Source organism: Aedes aegypti, chromosome 2, assembly GCF_002204515.2.
Source record: "Aedes aegypti strain LVP_AGWG chromosome 2, AaegL5.0 Primary Assembly, whole genome shotgun sequence".
Taxonomy (NCBI): Eukaryota; Metazoa; Arthropoda; class Insecta; order Diptera; family Culicidae; genus Aedes; species Aedes aegypti.
This window is the reverse complement of record NC_035108.1, coordinates 408,714,483-408,733,167: the sequence shown is the minus strand read 5'-3', so window position 1 is coordinate 408,733,167 and position 18,685 is coordinate 408,714,483. Positions and strand designations below refer to the sequence as shown.

The following is an 18,685-nucleotide window of genomic DNA, read 5'->3' as shown; positions in this document are numbered from 1 at the left end:
GGGTGAGACTGCACCCTACCTTCCAGTCAGCGTACAAGTGGTGGAAAACCTGATGAGGGGGTTTCGGATTCGACCACTTTCCGGAGAGAGGGAGAGTTTCGAATTCTAGCAGTATGCATTGCTATTGCCCATTATTGCCGTCAGTCGGCACGTGTCGGTGTTAGTGTGAGCTTTGTTGTAGCATTACCACCCCACAATACAGCAAGTCCTTCCTGCCAGGCAGTCGATGAGAGCGAGAGCCAGAAAAGCAAGGGAAAAAGTTCTTGTATTAGCTGGATGTGTGCTGCAAACTTCGGTCGCAGGATCAGTTGTTTGTTGGATAATTTCCGAAATTTTCGGTTGAAATCCGGATCAATCCGGGCTGAATCGTGGTGAAATCGGTGCGTGAAACCGTGGCGGATGTGACTTGGGTGAAGTTCCCCGGAACTGCCGAATGGTTCCTAGCGAAAACTGTGGATTTTTGTGAGGCTCTGAGTGGTGTGTTGCATTTGGTGGAAATTTCGAAGGATCGGACCAGGATTGGAAAATTCATATTAGTGGAAAATAGCAGCTACTAGCCGTCTACGGCCTAATTGGAGGACCGAAACGTTGTGGATTATACATCGATCAAGTGAAAAGTAAGCCGGATATGGATTAAGACTCGTTTTTTGGGATACTAGCGGTACAGGTAGGACTTGTCGATTGGGTATAGCCTGGGTAATCAGCAGAAAATGGGCGCAGCATGTCCTCATTTTGCTTACGATCGAAAATCGTCCCGAAAGAAGCTTAAATGGTCTATTTTAGTATTTGAGAAAACTAATTGGGTTCATAAATTTCTTGCTACGCTCATTGAACTCTTCCATCAATGAGTTTTCTGTGAAAAAATCACGAATTTCCATCAATTTTCCTTCTGCTGAGAGAAAACAAATATGGCCGCCATTTGGCAGGTTCTCATGCACCGAAAATTCCGATAAAGTCGGAGCCTTACGGTTGGGGTGGTGGGTGAGACTCTGGAGGGGGCTAAGTGGGGATCCTTCGTGTAGCGTAGAATGGAGTGGTATTAAGTGAAGGTGGTTCTGACTCCTGGTGGTGGTGTTTCGGAGACGGGTTTCCTCTGTGGTGATGTACCTACCTACTGGAAATGCCGTACGGGAAGGAAAGAATGAAAAGTCTCGTCGTCCGACGACGACGACGGTAGCCAAGTCGGTTGGTTTCCTGTGCCCACCGTCAGACTTGCCGTGATGGTTGATGAAGTTTTTTGCAATCTTTTTCATTTTCCCGTATTTTGCTTGGGGCGCTTCTCGAAAAAATGCGTTTTCCTAAGAAAGCGTGCATTTGCTCATCCTACATGATAATAATAATCGCGACTGCTCCCATTCAGGTTGAAGTTTTTTACCACTCATATGCGGAAGCTTCGCTGATCCGCAAAAAGTGCATTTTGTTTCAACCCCCTTCAATGTATGCAGGGCTGGTAACAGGTGTCGTTTTAGAGACTTGGGCTCTAATTCGATGTTTGTCTCTAAAGTCTCCTTTTCATCCGAGATGGTCTCTAAGTTGCTTCTCCTTGTAGTGAATTTGGATTTGAAATACTTAATTAGGAATTTCCACAGTAATAGCTCTGAACGTTTTACAATATGCTGTTCCAAAATTTCCTTAAAAGACTAAAGGTTAATCCAAAGTTTTTAAACGAATTCGTTAAAAGTTCTTCCAGGAATCGCACGTCGATTTTTTTCAGCAATTTTTCCAGCCATTTTCATAAGAATTCCTTCGTTAAATCATATAAGTGACTTAAAGTCATATTCGTACCGTTTACTGTTTTCACATCAAGGTGATAAAAAACTATCATCGATTTCGAAATACTTTATCAATGATAAAGGCCCTAGTTGATTCACCAATTATAATTCACTCTAACTTTAGAATAATGGAAAAATGTTGTATTAGTGTCTAAAGTGCACCTATCAACCTTCAAACATACAACATTTAAAAATCAGTTTCAATGTACTATATGTTTGCTCAAGTCCTTTATTGCTTTGTTCAGATGTAGTAGAATAATGGACAAGTGGACATATGTGAAACTTAAGTCGATTTATGAAAAAATCCACTTTTGCACTGTTATTTGCTAGAAAAAAAAGTGAATCGAACTGTAACGTTCAATTGTAAATTTTTTTCTGGAATCAAAAAACTTCGCTTAGGTTGAGGTTTAGCTACGAGTGGATATGGCATTTTGTGCAACGGAACCTTCATTGGCATAACAATTATAACAAATCCCATGCCAGAAATTGTGGCTAATTTATCTAAGATTTGCTCTTGAATGGATATATATAACCATACTTAATGTTCTAGTTGAAACAAAGCCCTATTATTAACTTTTTTCTACAATTGACTACCAAGAGTTCAAAAGTAGAAATGTTATTGCCGTATTCACAATACGAATCCCCAAACAATTCGAGTAGGAGTGCATTGAAATGAGAAGATTTCTGGTACTCTTTCTCTCTTGCTTCTAACAAAGACACATTAAAGACCTCCATGCCCCTTGCAGTTGCCCAAAATTTTATGGCTCATAAAGTAATCTAGAATGCCGTGAAAAGTGTACTGCGATCTGTCAAACTTGGGCACCTTTTGCACTACCGAGGGACCAAATGCAGTACTAGAAGTGGTCCCCAATCTGAGCCCGAGTGAGACGGAGCTGCTTCTAAGCTTACCCTTACTAACACTTTAGAAGAACACTTGAGTGACCCGTCCGAACAAAACAGGCCTCGCGGAGTTATGATGGCGCTCTTTTTTGATGGAATTTTCCTCCGTAGTGATTTGTGTTGCATCTTCCTCGTTTATTTTTTGTTGCTCCTCTACTTAGTATTTGCTGGCTCCCTTACACTGTTTGATGATTCAGTCAAATCTTTTGACAATTCTGATCCTTCCTATGCTATTTTGATACAAATATTTCATCAAATACATAGCTTCGAGTATTAGAGCAAAAATGCGAATATTTTGTTATTTTGAATGCTCGGTGTGCGTTATTTTAAAACCATTAAAAATTACCTAATCCACTCTGACTAAACACCGACCATACGAAAAATTTAAAATCTATATAAATAAAAATGGAGTGGTGTTTGTATGTGACGAAATAGCTTGTGAAAGGACTAGCAGATTTTGCCAATTCTTTCACTAAAGTGTTCGTGAAGTGTTTCGACGTGTTTGTGTGCATGACAAGTTTAGAATATTCATCGGGCAAGTTGAAAAAAAACGAATGTGAACGGAACTGTCATTTTGTACGGGACGGTTCATGGTGTTTTTTCTACAGCCTACTTGATTGCAAGACAAAGTTTGCCGGGACCACTTGTCTATCTATATAAATAAAAATGGAGTGGTGTTTGTATGTCACGAAATGACTTGAGAACGGGTCAACGGATTGACGCAAGTTTTTCACCGTTACACTCCACAAGGGATGCGACGTGTTCATGCGAGGAAAAAGTTCGGGAAAGTCTTCGGAATAATTGGGAAAACGGAAAAAGACTACGGTGCATTTTGTATGAGGGAGTTCTTGACGTTTTCCATCAGCCTACTTGATGGCAAGAGGAAGTTTGCTGGGATCAATAGTCTATATAAATAAAAATTGAGTGGTGTTTGTATGTCACGAAATGGCTTGAGAACGGTCCAACGGATTGCCGCAAGATTTTCACTGTTGCACTCCTCAAGGGATGCGACGTGTTCGTGCGAAGAAAAAATTCAGGAAAGTCGCCGGATTTATCGGGAAAACGGGAGAAGACTAAGGTGTAATTTGTATGGGGGATTTCTTGACGTTTTCCAACAGCCTACTTGATGGCAAAACGAAGTTGGCCGGGACCACTAGTATTTCAATAAAAATAGAGAGGTGTTTGTATGTCACGAAATGGCTTGAGAATGTATCAACGGATTGACGTAAGCTTTTCACTGTGGCACTCCACAAGAGATGAGACGTGTTTGTACGATGAAAAAGTTTGGAAAAATCTTCGGAATAAGCGGGAAAACGGGAAAAGACTAATGTGTAATTTTGTATGCAAATTTAAGTGTAAAACTATGAAATCTTTATATGCCCATAACTCATGGAATTGGTTCGATATTTGTTTTCTTTTAGTGGCATTCGAAAGGCTATACATTAGGCAACTTTTACTGCAAAAACTTTGAGAAAATCATTTTTGAAAACTCACTTCGAAAATAGACACAAAAAAATCGAAATTTGCCTGTAACTCACAAGATTTTATAGTTAATGACTTGCTGCCTTCAGCAAAGTTGAAAGTTTTAGCTAGATCTACAACCTTTCCGTATGCAACTTCATGGAGAAATGTGAAACAATAAAATATAACGTATAATACATTTTACTATGTGTTAATACAAAATTTCTTCAAGTAGTAGCTACATAATTTTACTTTTATTCTATCGATAGTTTTTCAAACCTGTACACTTGTTGGTAACCTTGGCTTCTTCAATGATGTTCAACAATTTCCACAGTTCTATACCCCAGGACACTATTGTATTATTCGTTCACGGTAATAATTTAAAAAAAATGTAAGACCATCCAAACTTTACAACAACAAGGAACAAGGAAGCGAGTAGTGATTTACTACAAAACTTAATCTTCAATAGTAATAAAAATAAGGTGAATCGTATCATCATTTCTACATTTTTTATTTTACATTTCTCCGAAAATTGGTTTATGAGAAAGTTGTAGATCTAGTTAAAACCTACAGCTTTGCTGAAGGCGGCATACCGATAAATTTGAAATCTTGTGAGTTACAGGTCAATTTCGAGTTATAGAAGTCTATTTCAAAAGTAAATTTTCTCAATCCACAAAAATGACGTTCTCACAGTTTTGACAGCAAAAGTTGTCTAATGTATGGCCTTTCTGCTAAAAGAATAACTTTAATGATCAAATCCATGAGTTCTGGGCATCTACCACACTTACGTAGAATTGAAAGCAAAAAAGTTGGACCAACATAACTGATTTTTTGGATCCACCCTAAGTTAAAACTTTCAGAATCAATTTATTTAGCCCAAATGCAGAGTTAGATCAAAAGTGTCTTCGACAAAGTTGTTCAAAATAACATTTTCTAAAAGTTTGTAGAAGAGCGCAGCCACAAATTTCATCAAACAAAAAAGTTTGAGTCAAAATTTAAACTTCAACCACCCTTATTGAACACTTAAGACCCCTTTTTTCTAAGAAGGTGCAAAACTCAATAACGAATGACTTCTCTGAAGACATCGAACATTCAAAATCGACGAGAACAGAGAAAAAAAAAATTCCTGCTAAATTGTCGATTCGGACCGTTGTGCAGTGCTCCGTAGAAATATGGAATTGAGTTACTGCACGGTTTATTTAAGGAAGTGGTTCAAAACTTTTCCGTGGGTGATTTTTGGAAATCTATCCAAAAACTCTTCTAGGAATTGCTCAATAAATTTGATTCACTGAACTGATTAAACAGTAATTTATATAGATATTTATCGAACAAATGTTTCTGCTATTTTTCAAAACAATTCTCGAGTATATTTCAAGTTTCCATGGATTTTTTTCAAAATATCATTTGAGATTTCACACCAACAAATACTACAGCAATTATTCCGATCTATTCTAAACATGTTTTTTTCCCTGAATTCTGTTCAATGTTTTCAAGAAATGCCTTCAAAAAATCCTCCAGGATTTTATCCAGGGATCCAGTTGATTATTTTGTTTTTTATTATCTTCGTAACTCAACAAAAATAGGTCTCTAAAGCTCCCCTTTTGAAGGCACTCAGTCGCTACCCGTCCTGCATTTGCACTTCTTGCACTTATCGCGTGCAGTGTAAATCATGATAGTTCATCCCTGGCATATGCACCTGGCACGTACACGCGCCAACTAGCCTGGAACGAAAGTCCTGGGTTTAACGATTCCGAGCCCTTCGTGCAACCCTTTTTTCTTCCTAACAATGATTTCCCATAGATGCACACATTTTCATATGTGGGTAAATCTCGCTGATAAGTACCTACACTGGATATCCATGGAGCCGATTCATGTTCCATTTGTGCACTGGAATTGGTGGCATTTGGAATTGCTATGCTCTAATTGCTCCAGAGGAAAAGAATGCTCCTGCATTATAGTTTTTCCTGGGGATTTTGAAATAGAAAAGTAGGATTGGCATTTGCCGCAATGATTACTGACCATTGGTAAATAAAGGAGTCTGCCTTCCTTCAGTCTAATGGACTGAGAAAGAAGAAACGTTATATTGGAGGAATGTTTTATACTTTGTTTACTACGCATACCTTTGGCAGTAATTTGATGCATTGGTGAAGGTATTCATTTTGAAACTCTGGCTGTATGTTTCCTACATGAAGTCTATCTGAACTAAACTCAACTTCAAATACTGTTATTGCAGGTACAACGGTAAACTATCTGAAATGTCAGAATGTGTTCTTCATAGTCAGTGAAATGCCTTTTCTATTATGATTGGCGTCTTTGGAAAAATAAGGGATGCTATTCACCCAAGGAAAGCCCATTTTAATACTGGGTAGGAGTGTATTACAGCAGATTTTACACCATAATAGTGGTTCGAGTACTAAAAAAAGTTTGAAAATTATCTTCCTTATCTTCCTACAAACCTTAGCGATGAAAGTAGTGCTTAGAAAACATTGTTCTAGATTTTCATCGCTAGATGGTTTTTTAAACGTGTAATCAATTACAGGGAAATATATCCCTTTCGGGAATTGCACGCACAACTTTCAGACTACCCAAAGCCTTTGCAGTTTAACGCCCATACAATTCTTGTGTAGGCAAATCAGCTTACAATCTGCTTGCTAAGAACATTACCCATGTTATCATCACTCCATCGATGATGATGACGACGACCATAATGAACATCCCAGGCAGCAACCGATAACAATCCAAGGTTCTGATAATGGAAACTTCAGCCGGAATTAATTTCCATAACATATTCTCTACAAACTCCGCCCAAACCACACCGTGGCACTTCCGACCGAGAGATATTCCGTATATTAGTGCAGTCGATGGACCCAGACGTAGAAACATGTGCCAACGGTGCGGCACGCCAACGTCAACAGTAGTGATCTCTTCTGGCAGTTGTGGAAGTTCATTAGTATGCAAAAACCATAATCCAGAACAATTAGAGAACTGCGCCACACTGCATGCCATATGTGAAACCATGCCATAAATAATAACAAAACACACAGGCAGCGCTCCGGTCTTCCGGTTGGTTGATTTTCCGAATTTCGGATCGTCCCGTCAGGATGCCCTGTCCAGACCGGAGCCATTAACCTTCTGCATGTGCCAAAGCACACGTTACGTTGTTTGTGACTCAGATTGATCTCAAATTTGCGATTTTCGAATTTTATATTATTTTGGAAATATAATTTAATTCAATTTTGAAAAAAAAATAGAAAATTATGAACGGGAGGGATTTATCTTAGGAAAGGGTTATTTCAAAAAGGTCCAAAAACAGCGAAATTTAAAAATGTAGACCGCTTATATAACAGTTTTATAAAGAGCAATACTTTCTTCGGAATAGTGGATTGACTATGGATTGATTCGACTCAACAAAGGCTTGTCCGTTATTAAACTTTACATTACCAACATGAAAAATTCTTTTCTTTTACTTGGAATAACATTGTCAATTCTTAACATATTTTGATGATTCCACTACAATTAGATCGGGAATCTCATACAGTTTTCAAAAAATAATAAATATATTTAAAAACTGGCGTAATTTTAAAATAAGGCCAAAGTCCCGTGGGGTACCTGAGACATCTAAAACAGGATACTCTACAAAAAATACATTGAATCACTCTTCGTGAAGAGCATTACATAATGGATACTCATATGACGGTACTATCCTGAGCAGCCTTTGACTATATAGGACCAATATTGCCCCATGGTCAACTGGTACAGGTTCCGATAGGAAACCCGAGGAGATACTTGAAGAATTTTACATATTAGTAGCGTTCGACGGCTTGAAGTTCATGATTTATTATCTATAAGTAAATAGACTTGATGCCATAGACCAATCACAGGAAATGGTCATGTTCCGGTATGCCTCAAATCGAATACTTATTGACTTGTTGGTATCAGAGTATTATGACGATTCGAAATTCATGATTTTTCATATTATATTGAAGAGGCAAGATGGCGCAAGTCAAATAGCGGACATGGACCCAACAGAGTCGTGTCATGTACCGTATTCTGAGAAAAACAAAACATTATTACTGATAGATTCTACCCCATTACCCCGAATGTCATTTCCCCGAATGCCATCACCCCGAATTTCATTACCCCGAATGTTCCATTACCCCGAATTCCATCACCCCGAATGCTATTTCCCCGAATTTAAAATTATCTTGACATGATGATATTGATGACATTTCCCCATGATATTGGAATTCGGGGTATTGTCATTCGGGGTGATGGGATTCGGGGTAATGGGGTAGAATCCCTGGGCTTATAATTAGAAACAAGAGCATATCGAGCTTGGAGGTTTGTACAGGAATAAGGATTCTCGTATATTCCTTGAATATTAGCATTGTCAAATCCAGGGCAGACAATCGTCAGATTCGTTACCGTGCGGTGACGAAATAAAAAAAGACATCGTTATCCAGTATAATAACTCTGGCAGCTCGTCGTCTCGTCATCGACGAAAAAATGCACGACTAACTTCAATCCAAAATCGTCAACGAGCAAAATTTTCTTCCTTCTGCTTGCTACCCTTGCTCACAAGGAGAAGGCGTTTACTGTATATTAGCTTGCATCACACCAACCAACGAATGCCATCATATAATTGCTTGTATTGGCAAATGAACGCGCTCTCCTCATGATTCTACAATAGCTCTGTTGGTAAGCGCGTCGCGCGTTGACGATTTAGCGATCGCTTGTTTGATTCTAGACGTATTTTCTAGTTTTGGTTTTTGCTTTATTTTTTTTCGTAAAAAATGCTCTTAACCTGTCGATGATTCGCCCGTAAAGAAGGAATCGTATTTGTTCGACATGACGCCGAGCCTATGTGATCGGATCTCTGCAGCAAATCGTCATCCGACGGTGCTTTAGTGACGATTACGATTTGAAGAGTTAGTACATTCAGAGATCCCTAACTCTCTTAAACTTCGTTTATGTCAAGTTTAGTCTCGTTTGGAGTCTAATTATATTTGGATAAAAATAATTATTTTAACTATCTACACCACTGGTTCCCAACCTTTTTATTTCAGCGACCCGTTTTTCGGATCTGCAACATTTCGTGGACCCCTAATAATGAATGTTATTGAAATACATGTTTATGGAAGCCTGTAGAAGATCTCAGGATGATTTTACAGATATACAGGTTAGGTACAACAAAAATCACCTCTAGTTTAGAAGATAATGCAAGAATTTCGCTGTGATCATTAGAAGAGTCTATTAGGAATTGGGCCAGGAACCTACCAAGCATTTTTTTCTGAACATGGTCACTAAAGTCCGTGATAAAGCTATATAGTGTCTAGAGAGGTAAGGATTCTTTTATAATTTCTGGAAGAATTCTGTTGAATATTGCACAGACATTTCAGACAGAATATCTGAAATTTATTGGTTGGGTTTTGTGATAAAAGTTCTGGTTCTGGTCGAATCCTTTGAGCAAAATCTCAATAAAGAGAATAAAAGAATAAGATTTGATTATTGTACTTTTTAATTCAGCCATAATTAATGTCAATTCAATTCCTGACAGACCTGCTGAGTTTATGTAGATGAATTTCTGGATGAATCAACTTAGCATAGCATTAATAAAAAAGAGTTGAGCCATAATGTCTTTCTTCAGATTTTATAAATTTTTAATTTCTGAGAGGTTGTGTTTGTCTAATCATTTACAGAACTGAAATTCCCTGATATTTCCAGGTTTTTCGGGTAAAAGAAATTCTCCAAAATACAAAAATGATTGGCAAATGGCTAATTTTAGAAGATTAAAAACTTATTTTTAAATATGGGTAGGCTTCTTAACATTCAAGCCAAAGCATTTTTTCAATTCAGTACAAAAAATATTTGTTTCATATAACATATTTCGTTTTGCACATACCTCACATCAGATGCACCGGTGTTGTTTTGAAATTGGAAATACATCGTCTTTAAAATTCCCATAAAAACTTAATAAAGCTAGTTTATTCGTCAGTTGATTTGTCCAACTACAACAAATATTGGTTTCCAATTTCAACTCGACTAACAGTAGCACCGGAAGGAGTGGTGAGTAATAAAAGTAGATTTATAAACATTTTTGTGAGAAATTTGGTGAGAAATATTGTCTAAATCCGAATATTGATGATTTTTCACATCAGTTTGCCGACCCGAATCTCTCGAGTTCCAACATGTTTAGTGATTCGGAAACAGTGTGACGTATCTGCTGATTGTAATTTTAAAGTTTTGTTCAGCATATAGGTCTTTATACTATGAGCATATGTACGGTGTATGTGCTAGCATGAAAAATGTTGACAGTTGAGTCGCTTTGCAAACGTAGAGTACACATAGGACATAATTGAAATTTATTAAAAAAAAACTAAAAATGCTTTTTGATATACTTTTGTAGATTCGAAATATATGTTATGCGTTTGTCGAGCCCATGCAAAGCAAATCACGATGTGTTTATTTTTGCACATACGTCGGATTGAAAAATTATGCTTTATATGTTCTAAATGTGTAAGCAACATAAGAAAAATAAAATCAAATCAAGATCAATGATCTAAAAGTGCATTTAATCGATTAAGATTAGGATATTAACAAAATATTTTATTCGATCTATTATAGGCTATAATTTCCTTACCTTTAAATTGGGATTCCGATTTATGGACATCAGCGACATGCCCAGAATATTTCTCCGGGGGACGTTTTATTGGTTTTTCTTTGATGTTACATTCATGAATTCAATTTGAAATTCTTCTAAGGAATAGCCACAGAAATTACTTCTTAGATTCCATCGGGAATTCTTCCAGAAATCGTTTCAGACATTTTTAAGGAAGTCTCAAGTTCTCCAGAAATTTGACCATTGATTTTCCTAGGATTATCCAACATTTCCGTTCTTCATAAATCAAAAATTCCTTCCTTTTCTTCAAGAGTTCAAAATTGCTCCAAGAATTCCTCCAAATTTGTTTGAAAATTTCCCCAAGGGTGTCTTTGAAGATTTATTGGTAATTCATCCAAGGATGTCTCCAAGACCTTGATTTTTTTTTGTTTCAGAGATTTCCGGAGAAAATAGAAAAAGTTGTAATGAAAATCATAGAGTTACCTCTGATGAATCATTGGTGGGTTCTAAGTATGCTTTGATAAATTCATATGAGGCTGAAAAAACTCCGGAATTTTTATTGAAATTCTTCCTTAGATTTTCTTGATTCATAATATAACGTCCTACAAGACTTTTAGAAGAAATTTCTCGAATAAATTAGGACGGAATCCCTTTAAAAATAATATGAGTGATCGGAGCAATTACTGTATTTTTGAAGAATCCATGCAGAATTGAAAATTTGATTTGATTTTTTTAAATGAAATGTTTGAACCGCAGCAAATTCAATGAAATACTAAAGCAATTTCCTGATAATTCCAGTTAGTAGATACCCTGTTTTTCTCTACTGACTGGAATTCGAGATTTAAAGCGTATGGCTAGCTCATACACCCGTATATGATTTACCATATTTTTTGTTGCACACTCTGTCCCTTGATAATGTTTTGTATTTTTTTGTAATTCGGTGAAGTTATCTGTTATAACATATTTCGAAACACAAAAGGTAATTTCATTTAAATTTTTTTATTAATGTGTAGGCTTGTTAGTATTTAATAAGAACTATAAAGACCATATTTTTGATTCTGAACTTTTATTTTGGATTAATGTTTGTAGTTATGAAGTCACTTTTCAGTCACTTTTTTATATTTTTTGTCATCAGTCACTATTATTTTGACCAGCTCTGTGTTTGTCTTGGGTGGTTTAATAAAACATTTTCTTCTTCTTCTTTCTGGCATTACGTCCCAACTAGGACAAAGCCTGCTTCTCAGATTAGTGTTCTTATGAGCACTTCCACAGTTATTAACTGAGAGCTTTCTTTGCCGATTGACCATTTTTGCATGTGTATATCGTGTGGCAGGTACGAAGATACCCTATGCCCTGGGAATCGAGAAAATTTCCTTTACGAAAAGATCCTCGACCAGCGGGATTCGAACCCAAGACCCTCAGCATGGTCATGCTGAATAGCTGCGCGTTTACCGCTACAGCTATCTGGGCCCCAATCAAGGCTCAAAATATGCAGCAAGTATATAAGCACATCTTACTGCCCATGACGAAGTGAACAAAACGGCCGGAAAAAGTAACTTCCCCTAGTTGGTGTTATATTCAAAGACTGATAATAGTAAAAATGTGCAGCTTTCCTTAGCCGAGTGGTTGGAGTCCGCGGCTACAAAGTAAAGCTATTCTGAAGGTATCTGGGTTCGAATCCCGGTCGGTCCAGGATCTTTTCGTAATGGAAATTTCCTTGACTTCCCTGGTCATAGAGTATCATCATACCTGCCACACGATGTACGAATGCGGAAATGGCAATTTTGGCAAAGAAAGCTCTAGTTAATTACTGTGGAAGTGCTCATAAGAACACTAAGCTGAGAAGCAGGCTCTGTCCCCTTGAGGACGTTAATGCCAAGAAGGAGAAGAATAATGGTAAAAAGGACTAAATGCTGTAAGAACTTAATCACCAGAATAATAACCCTAGCATGAAAACAAGGTGATGCTTGGGTTCGATTCGGTAAGTACCTTTTGACCTCATTTTGTACGTGTATACGGTGCGAAACAAAACGCACTGATGAACTTAAAAAACCTCGAAAACGTATTTAAACAGCCGTAAGTCAGAAGTAAACAAACTTAATTTATCGATCCTACTTGTTTCGTAGATGAAATTCTACACATTCCATTCTGAATTAACTAGATTTTCACATTTATAACGTTAATTTGTGGAGATACAATACAACTTAAGTAGGATTTTCAACTTTCCCAACTTTACCACTCTGTTTTATGGAGAGACAAACGTACTTAACCACGAATTGAAACAAATTACTACTTGAATCAATCCTACACTGGTACAAAAACGTCGTAAGTATTTGAACAGAATGGTGTATCATTTTGTCGTTAAGGTTGTGTGGAAAGATATAGAAAATCATAATTTTTGAATTTGAATTTTTAAAGATATACGTGCAGAAAAAATGTCACAATTTTGATTTTTTTTCAAAATAGATTTAGAAAGGAGGTTTTAAATCTTTTATTTTTTTTTCTTCAAACCGTTTGATAGGTACTTATGTCGATTTGAAAAAGTAATCAAGGAATAACGTTTCATGCGAGGAAACTTGTCAATCAAACGATTTCATTCACCCCCCTGTGCTGGTGTGATATAATTTGCACGAGTAATCGGTTTTTTTCCTCAAATTTTTATGCCGCTTCAGAGTATCTGGGTATACAATGCATGTATGTTTCGTTCAAAATTTTAAAACTGTAGGCGTAAGAGGGCTACCTATATTTCAAACTCATTTACCTAAAGATGCAGAATAGCTAGAAAGCCGATGTTTTCTGCAAAGTTATTCGTTATGTTAAGGACTACGTGTTGCTGTATTCTACCGGAGGGAGGTGCTAGTGAGCATTGGCAATTTCAAACTAAGTTATCGGCTGATGCAGATAATATTGAAGGCTGGTGTTTTCAGTAAAGTAGCTCACGATGCAGAATTGTAAGAAAATCAAAGTTTTCGCTAAAGTTGTTGGTAAGCTTTAGGGCCACCTGCTGTATGTTAGGTTATTTCAATATTCTGCTACTAGAAGGTGCTAGTGAGCATTAAAAATGCCAATCTTCCATACCTGCGGTAAAGTGATTTGCCAAGTCCAAAGTCTTGGGCATGTAGATAGACAAAGGGTTAATGGTTGGACGCAGCTGACGGACGGGTCGGGTTGGCACGCAATTAGTAGAGATGGGGAGGGAGGTGGAAATTGTTTTGCTTTTCTACAATATTCAAATGATGGAAAATCAGGAAAAGCCCCCCATTCAACGGAAGAGGGGGTGTGGTTGTCAGCGGGGAGTTCGGTTGATGCGAAACGGACGCGTTATGAATATTTGATATGGGTGAAGCTCGTCAGGCGATGTATGGGGAGGTGGAGGATGGCGATAAAGGATCTAGGTGAGAATGGATTGTGTCATACTGATGGCTGCAGGGATCTGGAATTGACTGAGACCGGGCTTATGCCAAATAGGTTTATCACTCCATCGAGTGGTGGAGTGGCAACGCGGTCGTATGAAAAGAACTCGCCTGGGCCTGTCGCGCTGAATGGCGTTTCTGCATGATGAATGGAACTCATTTAAACGCGTTAAAAACGGTGGAATGGGGTGCCCGGAATATGAAGAATAGGGAACATGGGTGCTAGACAAAAGCTGCCGGGATTTTGTATTCATGATGAAGATTTTTTTTGGCGAGTTATGCAATGTCTGGTGAGCATAAGCTATTCAATTTTGTTGGGCGCCAATAGCGGTTTTTTATTGCCCTTGGCGGTGAAAAGATGGGACAAATGGGGAAAGTGTTTGCGGTGATGGTTGGTACTTGAGTGGCAATTGAAATGGATTTCTGTTGATTATGACTTGCTATCTTGTGTCTTTTATGTACAAGGTTGCTAGATAAGAGAAATGGAAACTTTGTTTTATATAACTTGAGCATCGCTAATCCATCTACTGTTTTAATCCATTCATTTGTAGAATCCTTCCCAATTCATTTTTATCATGAGCGTGAGATGAGCCATGGACCAATTCCCTTACTTGCAGAATGACCCGCTTCACTCGCCTGTGCGCACTTGATCTCGAGAGAGCTGGGTGCCAGTTCACCGGGTCACGATCCGATCCCAACCTATAACCGAGTGTGGTTTCCCGAAATTCTTTTGTCTTCTGCACCACTTGGATCTTGCAGAGCTCACAGGCCGCACGTCTACCGAGCGAGTGAGGAGTTCTTCAACCTCGTTCCCGCAATCCGACCGACGAAACATTCCCAAGATATAAACAATTTTAAGTGGAATTTAAGTGCAACATCAGCACACACTCACACACAAGTCTTCGTCGTGGCTGTCTTTCGGAGGGGGGATTCTTTCTTTCCCTAACGCCCGAAATGAGACCGCATTTTGCCGCTTCACTGGTTCGCAGGAGGGGACAACGGAAGAGTGCCTTCTGGTTGGTGGCGGTGGAAGAAAACACGATTTCCGTGCTATCACGCGGCCTGATGCAATTGCGAGCTTTGGCGTGTCTTGATGGCTGGTGTCGGTGCGACGCGACGCGGTTAAGGCGATGAGGCAACAGCAAATCCGTGAAATTGCTTCAATTCCAACCTGCTAGAACTGAAATAGTGCCGGCCGACCTACTAAGGGGTGCTGGACGAATCTAGCTGGTCAAAAGTCATTTTTAAAATTTGCTAAGATTTTGACATAATGTTCCGCACATGGAAAATCAGGGAATTTCACTAGAAGTCAGAGAAAAAATATCAATACTACAACATCAATCAAATTGATTGTCTGCAAAGTTATTGATTGGGCCAACTGAATATTATAATTATTTTTTAACTAAATCATGATGTTTACATTCAATACTGTTAATAAAAAAATGGTAATCAATCTTTTAAACAGCAGTACACAACAGAAAACGCGCTTATGCATAGTAGAGCAAACTGTACCCATACTTTTCCACAGAATTCAACATTTTCTGAAATAAAAAGCATCAACAGTGCTCTCTCAGAGATTGTTTCAAAAATGTTCAGTTCTAAAATTTTGGTAAAACGATATAGAAAAAACAATCTTTTTTTCAAGAGCACAAATCTAATACTTCAGGTTTTTTTTATCAGGAACTAACGTATAAATATGTACAGTTAGTTTTTCTAAGAAAACTCAGGAAAGTCTCCGAAAATTCCTAAGATTATAACTTTTTTCAGAAAAATTTCTTTGGGTATCCAGAAAATCCTGAGAACCTGAAATTTCAGGTATTTGGTTTGGAAGAATTTGCTCGATAATCTATTGACAGTTTGTGCTATTACTTAGAGATACTCATTGAAAATTAGAGGCTTAGAGACTGCATTCATTCATGGTGATGATAATTACTTCAAATATCAGAAAAACGAGATCGAAAATTGCGTCGAAAACAAGTCTGGCAATGAGGGTATCGGGGCAACATGAACACTTTCATGAAGTTTAGTGAGTACAATATTCATCAAGGGTGCCAATGTAAAAAGCCTCCTTTTTGATCACACTAGCAAGAAAAATCTTCTCTGGGTTCGTTACTTTGCACAAAAATTAGATTCCACCGCCCTGCGTATATACGCATTTGTAGTTGAGAAAAAGTTAAAATCAACTTTCAATGGACAATTGAAACAGAGCATAAACTTTTGTACCGTCAAAAAGTTAATGACCAATACTGAGTGCATAGAGTGCAAAAAGTTATGATGAAATATGCATATTTTCAGAGTTGATTTCCATCTCGCCCCGTGTGTTCATTATTTACCTAATCCCCCTATATTTCAAGAAATAAGTTAAGGAGTTTCTTTGAGATATATTAAAAGAGTTCCTGAAGGAGAAATACTTGGAAATACACGAGGAGAAATTTCTGAGAAATCTCTGTTGAATCTCTTGAAGAAAGTCTTCAAAAAAGTGCTTTGGCAATGGCTAAAATTTTACCTGGAAAACAATTAGTAAATATTCAGGAAGAAAGTCCTTCCACTAAAAGCAGCATAGTCTACGTCTTATATACAAAAAATGGCATGATCAGATTGCGGAAGGTGTTAAACATTGCCGTTAATGCCTGAAAGAATATCTGAAATAGTTCAACATACGAGTACACCCTTTGTTACAATTTTAAATGTAGAGAATATGGCCCAATACGCTTTTTCCACTTAAATCTTATGGTTTTCCGATGGTTTTATTAACGAATAAGCGTTTTCATGCCACAGATGGGTTCGGATTGGGTTTCGGGTTTGAAAACCCGAAACCCGACCATCTCTACTTTATTCATACGAGTTATCAAGTTTGAAAAGTAAACTAGGTAAACTGAGAACTTGAGCTCAGTTATATCATAACATCTTTAATAAACGCTCAAGAAAGTTATCTGACACCTGTCAAGTAAAGTTAAGTAAAGTAAAAGATTTTGTTCAGTTTATTCATACGATCTAAAACAAAAACTATATCAAACCAAAAAATCAACATGGTCTGAATTTTTCTGGAAATCGACTGGAAAGTCAGACAAAGGCAGGGAATTTTATTTTCAAAAATGAGAATATTGTTTTCAGTTCATATAGTGATTTATGCTACCCATGTTTCTTTGTAGAATGTCCCAGTAACACACTGCAATTTTCTAGTGGCGATGAATTATGCTTTTTCTATGTTATTCATCAAACTATTCTAAAATTCAAAGGTTTCCCTTCACAAAATGGCCTCACTTTGTCGAATGATGATTGTAGCATGTTTTCCACCAAGTTAGAGTCAAAAGAGTGTACAAGTTTGTACACAACATTCTTATCAAAAGTCTGAAACCTTATTTTCAACATAAAAAAAATCTTTTAAGACATAGTTTACGAAAGTGTTCCTATCATTTCCATAAATAGTTCCCACACCTAGAGAACTAACAGTACTTGCTTAATAAATAGAATCTCACGCAAGTATTACTACATAGAAGTTTTGAAATGTAGTTCAATACGATATTCTTAATTGAGAGCAGTTTCAAAAATCCATTTTATAGTAGAAAGTAGTGCGATAAACTTCATTTTTAAGGTTAAAATCTTTCTGGAGGACCTTAATATGAATTTTAAGCGTAAATTAAACCACTTTATGTCCAGAATTTTGTAGAAAACATGTAACAAATAGTCATTAGATTGATCAAAATTGTGTTGCGAAGGAAAACTTTCAAAAATTTGAGAAGTTTTGATGCAAAACAAAGAAAACGTATAATTCATCCGTGTGGAACATTTTCCCCGTCAATATCAAAACATTAATCAAATAAACTGCAGCTACAAGATAACGGATGCTCTACAAGAAATCATGAATGGCTATGTTATTCATACAGTTTTTGGTAAAAACTATTTTTCAGTAGTGGTGTTATGTTTTTATGCGCATGTTTTCAAGTACTTAATGTTTATATACTGCCGTGAATCGCAAGTCAGTCCCATCTGTAAAAAGTAGGCATTGAGAAAATGGGCTGTGAAGTTTTCAAACTCGTTTTCCATACGAATATTCAAAAAATTCTAGAGGATTGGAACGTGTTCCAATCTTAATGAAACTTTCACAACTTGCTTTTCACTACGATATCTTTTGGAGAAAAATATAAAGATGATCAAAACAAGTTACATTTTTGTGTTCCACGGTGTGAAAGTCTGTAGTGAGACTGATATGCGGTTACTTTTCATTATGGGACAATTTGACTTGCTGTTTTTTCCTAATTTTTCCGAACAAATTATATTATTTCATTAGTGTAGCTGAAAGAGTATTGGAAGAGATGTTGAAAACTGAACTCAACTCAATTTTGACGAAAATGCAGATGGGACTGACTTGCAATTCACGGCAGTATATTCCTCATTAATGGTTTAACTATTGATCTGCATATGCGTTGTTCATAAAAATGCAAAGTAAAATGAAACTGAACTGGACTGGATGTGTAATTCTGAATAAGAGCATCGCATGCAATTTTCATACAAAATTC

At 37.2% G+C, this 18,685-nt stretch overlaps 1 protein-coding gene across 1 annotated transcript in view; it reads left to right on the top strand.

The window, feature by feature from the left end:
* The first annotated feature begins 218 nt into the window (after positions 1-218).
* Positions 219-18,685, top strand: part of LOC110675223 (neural-cadherin-like) — a 283,572-nt gene continuing 265,105 nt past the window's right edge. The window contains 1 exon segment of the mRNA XM_021839649.1: positions 219-617. The gene's annotated coding sequence lies outside the window, so the exon portion shown is untranslated.